Below are 8,690 nucleotides of genomic sequence, written 5' to 3'. Positions count from 1 at the left end.
ACACTTCCATTACGGGAGATAAAAGAGATAAGGAAAATTGCGGATGACTTCCATGTTTTGGTTTGGAATCAATGACAAGAGAGTGAAGGATGCTGGGAGTGTCATTAATTGAGTTGATGGTTATCAGAAAACTACTATATTTAGGAAGGATAGACATAATGAGTTCAGTCTCGTATGTGTAACAAAAATATCACCATCTGATTTGTTGATTGGGAAGTCCACTGGTGATGAGAGAGAGACAAAGATGGAGTGATATTAAGAGTCTGAGAAAAGCAGAGAGGCATGGAGAAAAGAGAAAACGAGAATGAACAGGAAACTCTGGGAGAGAATGAACCATCTTTCTTTAGTTTGTTGCATATTTCTGGCACTTAAGATAATTTCTTCCTCATTATATGCATCCGATAAATCCTGAATTGAGAAAGAGAGAGGGTTAAAACCCAATTAGGATGTGGGCTCAACCTTCAGAAACACTTGCCAGAAATTTCATACAACTTAAAAAAAATCCACAGAGTCACTATGGTATAATCTTTTAAGAGTTTCTCTAAGGAATTAAGATCACGTAAATGGAATTTGGAGATTTAAAAGAATGAACATCTGGCCAGTGGATAATTTTGTTGTCATTTAATAAGTGAAGGGTTGATAGATTCATTGTCTGACAGCCCACAGTAGACCATTGGTGAACGACTTTGTCTTTGAATTGATACATACTCAGAAGTTGGCCTTCATTTTAATGTAGAAATAGCTCAATTCTCCAGACTCAGTCATACCTGTAATTGTTCCTGGAATAATTTCTAGGATTGAAGAAAACCCTGTATAAGAAGCAGATGTTCATGAAATACTTTTGTATTCTTACAAAATACCTCTTATTCTCCATAGCAGGGATTTTACCTAAGAGACAGTATGATGCAGAACTATTTGAAAACCAGGTCAAGAAACCAGGAAGTACCCATATCAACTGAGTTATATTTACATAATAGAAACCCTAGGTAGGCATACAAAACTTCATCTGCTGTAGCAAAGTTAATGGAATTTTTTTTTATGTAAATTTCTTCAGGGATACCTGGGATTATTTTGCCACCATAAATTTCACAGATATTACCCCAGACAGATGTGGGTATTTAATTCTTTCATGAGAAAATAAATAAATTTAGTGATTATTTTTATTATGTTGGGTTAATCAAAGAATTTTCAGATAGGTATTTGAAATGTGGTGCACAGTTTGTGGGTGGGAGGGACAGACATTAGAGAGCAGGACAAAGGTTACCTGGGTTCAAACAGCAAAAGACAACAGGAAGCAGGAATTGCAAACCTTTCTCTCTCCTCTGTCCCTAGTAATTTATTGTGTGTCTCTTGGGCAAAGGATTCTTACTGAATTGACAGGGTAACAGGGAAAACTAAAGAGAGACCTATACTGTTACTTTTGTGTGTCTCTAGTTAGAATATAATAAGCCCAATGAGGGCAGGAATTATGCCTTCGATTTGAAGTCCTAGTTCCCAGTACAACAAGGAAGTGGGAGCAGAATACTAAGGAGAAGGGAAGTCTCTTGAAGGAAAAAATGGTTTACAGCTTAATCCTGCCTCAGCCTGGTTTTTGGTAAAGCACTTTGATGTTATTGAGATGACCTATCAATCACTCATTCTATCTTGGGGACTTGCAGATTCATCTAGGGAGAAACTCCCGGTAGGGAACAGGAGCAAAAAATAAGCTTATTATTATTATTATTATTATTATTATTATTATTATTATTATTATTTGGCTTAACTTTCTTTTCTTAATCTGCTGCTTGATTCAAACAGCCTTTTAAATAGAAATTCAAAGCAATTTTTTCTAATTCCAAAGTTCATCTTTTTGTGTTTGTCCTCCTTATCAAGAAAGCTAATCAAGTTGGTTGAAAGTACCAGCTTATGAGTCAAATAAGTAATCAGTACTTCTGGGTGGCTTTTGTATTGGTTCAGGTAGTTCTTTGATGTTGGACATAAGGAAGGGCATGTGGTATGTAGACAAACACTTCTGGGTGATAAGAACCTCACAATTAAGCCCACGAGTGATGGTGAACAGATGTTTCTCTTAAGCAGCTGCTCTTTCCAGAATGACACTTGGATTTGACTATATCCAGATACTGTTTGTTGTCACCTTGGCAGCACCTGTAGTAAATGTCCGCATGTGACCTACCTACACTGACAGAAATCCCATCTGGCACCTTTAAGACTTTCTTTTGGTGTCTCAACCTGCTGCTGTGTCAGTCTTGATTCAAAATAAACTACGTCATAAACACCCACTAAAAGCCTTGAAGAAAGGATGCCAGCATACTCCTCTTCCTTTTAACTGACACTCTTAACAGTCCTTCTCATTCCTGAATCATGAACTTTTACTGTTACTGCTATTCGAAGTATTCACCCTTTTTTATGCATGGTAGTTAAAAATGGTTGATGCAACAGGTTCTTTGTTATTTGCAGTCTTTCTACATTACCATTTTCCTCCTGTGACTCCTTAGATTCTATTCCTTGCTCAGTCGAGGGATATTTTGTCTTTTGTTGCCCTGGCGTGTTTTAGGAGGTACAATTTTACATGAGAAAATACAACTGAATAGCATTTGAACTGTCATCATCAGAACACAAAACTACTTCCGGACAGAATTTTCCTTATTCTGCCTCTAATTTCTGGCCATATATTTTAGGCAGCTCTGAGATAGTGATGACCCAGAATCCTGTTGCACACAACCTCAATCAATACGGACTGGTCTCATCGGCTTCAGAAACTTATCATTTCCCTTGTTTTATGAAGGACAAAGACAGAGAAGCTTTGGGGTTTCCTTGTCCCCAAAATGTCATACTCAGGTTCCCCAAGGAGTACAGACTCTCATGCTCTCCTTGCTGACTCCGTTTGTGAGGACTGAACTATGACTTGGTATGAAGCTCCTTCCCACACTCCGTCATCCTCTGGCATGGCTCCTGCAACGTGAATTGAGGTCCTGAGGCGCGGAGCTCCTGTCTGAATGTAGGAAATTTATTGCTCGTGAAGAAGCCATCTCCCCTTGTTCTCATTTCTTTTCTCCTCTTTCTCTTTCTATTTGCAAAGTTAAAATTGTGAGTGTATTGGGATCAAGACGTCACCTTAACTCTAAGTCATAGGCTAAAATAAAAGATAAATTAGAAATTACTCGTGAGCCACATGATTCATGTTGATTAGAGATGGCAAAAACAGTCCTTTTTGGAATACAGGATGGAGTCCTTCTCATGTGATAACTTAGCGTGGTTGAAAGTCCTGCTCCTGAAGGTGATACTATTGTGCAAAGACAAATCTTCAGAGCAGAGCTTCCATGCTTTGCAAATTGCTTCTCTATCATCTTTGTTTTCCTGATAGCATCTAATTCTTTTTCTTTACCTCTTCAACGTGATGAGCACTGGTTGTATTATAAAGCCAGGGCCAATCTTTTATGGGCCATTACCATCTTGGCTGTATTACACAACGGACTGAGAAACTCTGACTCGAATGCAAAGGCAATGTGAACAAATCTTTAGACGTTCCCTTTCTGCAATTTGTAAAATGGTGCCTACCTGTCAAATGACTGAAAAAAATATCAATTCTGTTTGCAGTGGGATGCTACCGAACGCCATAGAACATCAGGAGAGAAACCGGGAGAAATTCATATGATGCTTTTAAAATTTTTGTTTCATAACTCCCTCAACTTTTCCTACTTTTTTGGTTTGCCTTTCAGACTAGGGTTCAAGTGAAAGTCAAACAGCAAAATGAAGGGATTCCAAGAAACGCTAGAGACTTTAGACCAGAACCAGGCAATCCTTCAAAAGCAGGAGAAAAATCTGGCCCCACAACACGAAAAAGACACATGAAAATGAGCTGCTTGCATCTAGGCACCGCTGAAAGACGAAGCAGTCTTGATCTGTTAGGTGACATCATGATCAGGCACTGTGATCTGGCTGTTTGGTGTCTATGAGCATCTTGTGGTCACCAGAAGTCCTTTCTCAGAGTATGCGTATATCGATATTTTGATTTGCGTCCATTTTCACGTTGCAAGTTGTGTGCTGTTTGTCTTATAGTTAAATGAAATCATAGGTGGGAAAACTCTGTTAAAGTTCAAATTGTTATGGAAATAGAAAGTTTTAGTCTAACCAAAAGCAGGTAAATATGCAACTCCCAATTTATTTTGGTAGGTATTCTAAGAATTTTCTTACTGTTCCATAACAGACAGGAGTGGCACGCCTTAGTCCTGTTGGACTAACCTCTCTGTAGAGAATATTCTTACTGTTTCTATTGTTTTGCCAGGTGAGGTGGGACCTGATCACAGCCTTTTATGCTTGAAGGGCACCCCAAGAATCCTCCTGACTTCTGACGACAGAAACCTCTTTGGCGGGGGGTGGGGTGGAGAGGCAAATTCCAGCAGGCATAACACTGACTGAAACTACTCACAAGCTCCCGGGCCATTTTGTTGAATCTTCTTCTCAAAAAGCATCTGTTGCTTCAACAGTTTTTCTGATAGTTTGGGACTCAAGATCTCTACTTGCTGTGTGTATATGGAGAGAGAAGGCCAGACAGAGAATAGAAGGCTTGCTGAGAATGACATGTTTGACTTTTCCATTTCTAGAATTTCAGATTGTTTTAGCACATCGTTTCTGAGAGCTGTTCCTGAATGCATCTCTAAATGATAAATTCCACTGTGTACCTAAAAGCTATGCATTTGGGGATACACTATAACATGCAGGTAAGAGGTCTCCATTTTTGCTTCTCTTAGCGTTAGTTTGTATTTATGTCATTAATCAAATAAGAGATTAAATGCCACAGGAGCAAATGATTGCAATTCTTAAAGTACTCTTGCAGGGTAGCCAGAAAACCTGAGCCACCTGGAATAGGTACGGAGACGAGAAGGCAATCGCCTTTTGAATGCATGTGGTTTTGCAGCTCATCGTTGAGTTCTATAGTACAAGGCTGTGACTGAAAGGGAAGGTATTACTTCTGCCAGCAACAAGACCCATGGGTCAGTGCTAACTTCTCACCTGTTTAGACAGTCTCTTTAGGTATCCAGGATAGACCAGGATCCTATGTGACGAATCTTATGTAATAATTTCTGGTTCCTTGAATTTCTTTCATCTAGATTAACTACAAATATATTATAGTTCATAATTAAAAGAAAGGATTTATGTGAATATAGTAATTTCAAAAGTGGACTTGGGATCTACGATTCTGGAGTGTCTTTCTGCCCTTGAGCTCATAGGCTTTGTTGATGATAAGAAATTATATCATGAAGGGTACTTTTTGACTTGTCCAGAGGGCTATTATTTTGACTAACCAACTTTAGAGAATTTCTATTGTCAAACTGTAAAACTTTTGTCCAATCAGAAGCCTGAAGGAAAACCCAGAAGTACTCAGCCAAAGAAATGAACTAGAAGAAAACTATTTAGTGAAGAGATGAGTCAGGAATCAGGTTCCAGGAATCTAAAACTATCCTTCTGATGTTTGCGTTATCAAAATACAATGGAATCTTCTTATCTGCCTGCCAAAGCTCCATAGTGGGCCCTCTCCTTGGAAGGTAGGCTCCCCAGATGCACAGGTAGGTCATGATAACTGGGCAAGGTTTTCTCAGACATGATTAATGCCATGTCAGATGATTGGAATAACAGGCAATTTAAAACTGTGGCTTTGCACACATGAAAGAAGTTTGAAAAAATGTCTTCATTAAAATAACAGTTAAATGACTTATTGCTTATTAGTAGAATAAAATCCTTCAGATACAAACCCTTATCCTGTGGGCTGGCTGTACCTGTATCTTCTCTGAGTCTGGCATGGCTAAATGTTGTCTGCGGAGTTGTCTCCTGAGAGAGAACTGCCCTGCTTGTCCCAGGGGATGTCCTTAACGCAGCTTCTTTCTATTTATTATTACTTCCTCTTTCCTCTAAGAAATGAAAAGAGAAATGGTGTGTCGTTTTAGTCTGGATTTCCTAAGAAACAAACCCTGGAATGGAGTTTTGCGTGCAAGGATACGGTTGGGGAGTGCTCTGGGGAGGACGAATGGACAGAAGGAGGATCGAGGCATAGTCCCCCAGAAAAAGGCTGCAGCTGGTCCTGATCGCTCAGGAGCTCTGGGGCTGGAATGGTACTTCAGAGTTGTATCTGCCTGAGACAACCACGTGGACCAGCAATTGGATGTGTGTTGCTACTGGTTGTTCCTTGGGGATGGGGTATGAACTCGGGCAAGGCAGCTTTACTGGGTCGGGAGCGATTCCCAGAAAGGGGCTCAGCTGACAGCCCAGTGGTTAACACTCTCAACAGCTGGAAAATTAGTGCCCTCAGTCATGAAGGGAGAGATCTAGGTGACACACTACGCATCTACAACATGCTCTTTATATGGCTTAGCTCTTAATTTTTTTTCAAAGCCTGGTGCATCTCTTTCTCATGGGACTCTCTGTTTCCTACCAATGTATTTGCTTAGTTTGGGGGTTAGAGTTTCTCTGTGTAGTGTGTAGGTGTGTGTACACATCCCATATCATATATCTGTCTATCACTACATCTACATGATCTATATCTCTATCTACCCAGGTGTGCTATGCTATGCTCAGGATTTTATGGGTATTTCTGGGTGTGCATAGGCAGACAAAAAGCTGGAGAGAGGAGTTGTTTTTGAAATGAGTTTTTAAAAAATATGTCTGATTTAAAGTCTTCCGTCAGGTCTGGGTGTAGTCTTAAGGACCACAGAGTTCTCAGCCTCTAGCTGCCTGAGAGTCTGTAGCCATATGATGACAAAGAAAGCATTTTCCCTCTAAGAGCAGTTTGTGATCACTCTGTGGAACTTGGACAGTGAAATGTGTTCTTAAACCGGAGAAACACACACCTCACTGAGGAGTCTTGGCTCTGAGACCTTGGCTGCAGAGCACTGCCAAGTTTTGGAGGTTGAGATAGATGTTGTTCTGTGAGGTAAAAACTGGAGGTCTGCAAACTGTTCCAGGGTTGGCTAGATCCTTCTACTGAGTGACACTTTTCCAAATATATTTCACATATGCAGCGCCCTAAGTCTGTATAGTACTATTAATCCCTGAGATGTTGGAATTCTTTCACTCTGATTTTATGGATGAAGAAATAGAGGCTCTGTGAGGTAAACCAACTTGCCCATAGTCTGTGTGACTTAGGAATATGGTGCTTGCACGTGCTGTATTGTTCAACATAGTCCCTGTTTAATCTGTTTTTCTGGTGTAATTGTTAGCAGTAACCCCTTTTCATTCACACACATTTTTGGTTCAGATGATATGTGATCTGGCTTTAAAATTTTTTTAATTTATTGGAGCGACATTGGTTAATACAATTATATAAGTTTCAAGTGTAAAATTCTATAATACATCATCTATATATTGCATTGTGTGTTCAACATCCGAAGTCAAATTTCCTTTCGTCGCCATATTTTTGACCCCCTTTACCTTTTTCTACCTCCTTATCTCCTCCCTTTCCCACTGGTAACCACCATACTGCTATCTGTGTTGTGAGTTTTTGTTTGTTTGTCTTGTTTGTTCATTTGTTGCTTTCAGTTTTAAAAACTGATCTGGATTTTGAGTACAAATCTCACATGATTCCTCTAATGACTTGCAAATGGTCTTTGAAAGTTATAGCTTGGGAAATGCATGCAACCTATACAATCTGGAATAGTCTCTTTCACATTGAGCAGTGTCCTTGGCTCTGCCCATGGTCTTCTATCTTCTTCCACAGCCCAGGCCAAGAGCAAATGGCATCTACTGTATTTTCACTAAGGGGTTCTTCTCAAATGTATAGAAATCTGACCCAAAGGAAACATTGACATAAGGCAGAGAGATATAAGTTTTTATTAGGTTCAAGAGGCCCTCTGTATTCTTTTTTAGACTCAGTTTGCTTGGACCTGTACTGATTTTTATAACTGAGCTATACTGTCTGGCGAGTAGATTAGTAGTTTAGATTCTGAAAGTCATCTTCAACCCTCTGCCCAATAAGATGCGCGGTGTTTTCTCAGGAAATAACACTGCGAATAAGTTCCCAGTGAAGAGCCCATATTGCTTTTCCGGTGTGAGGCTGTTGGCACTCTCTCGATGGTGACTTTAAGTGTGAGGTTGGCATTTGGAGAGTGTCTTAAAAGTGAGAAATGCATCGTCATCAGATATGTCCTGCACTGGTCTGTCCCTTGGCAAGATTATAACTCTAGAAGCTCTAGATAAACATCTCAAAAAGTCCCTACCCTCAAGTAACACCAAATGTTATCAAACTTCTTTAGCTTGATAGTTATAAGAGCAATGATTGGATATGATTTCAGAAAAAAAAATTTATATTATTAGTTTAATATGACTCATACTTCAAAGCAATTGATTGGCTCAATATTGAGAAATTTATTTATAGTAGGAATTATGATGCCCTCTCTTAGACATCACCTAAAAGAGATCAGGCTTATCTTAGCAGTCACCATCATTTTCTGATTTTATTAAAAATGGTATTTCTCCCACTTCCCATTAATGGAAAAGCTTTCTGGTTCGAATTTAATTTGGAAGAATTTGAGTATTCTTAAAGCAACATTCATTTCCAAAAAAATCTAAAATCATGCTTTTTCATAGTTTCTCCATCACATGGCTGAAGAAGAAAAGAGAGATTTATATATTTTTCTAAGTGACTTTTTTACCTATTGGGGTGAGAGAGCAGAGAGAGAGGGGTGGGAGAAACTGGA

Source organism: Pteropus medius, unplaced genomic scaffold, assembly GCF_902729225.1.
Source record: "Pteropus medius unplaced genomic scaffold, Ma_sr-lr_union100, whole genome shotgun sequence".
NCBI classification, from domain to species: Eukaryota; Metazoa; Chordata; class Mammalia; order Chiroptera; family Pteropodidae; genus Pteropus; species Pteropus medius.
Note: the sequence above shows the minus strand (reverse complement) of the source record.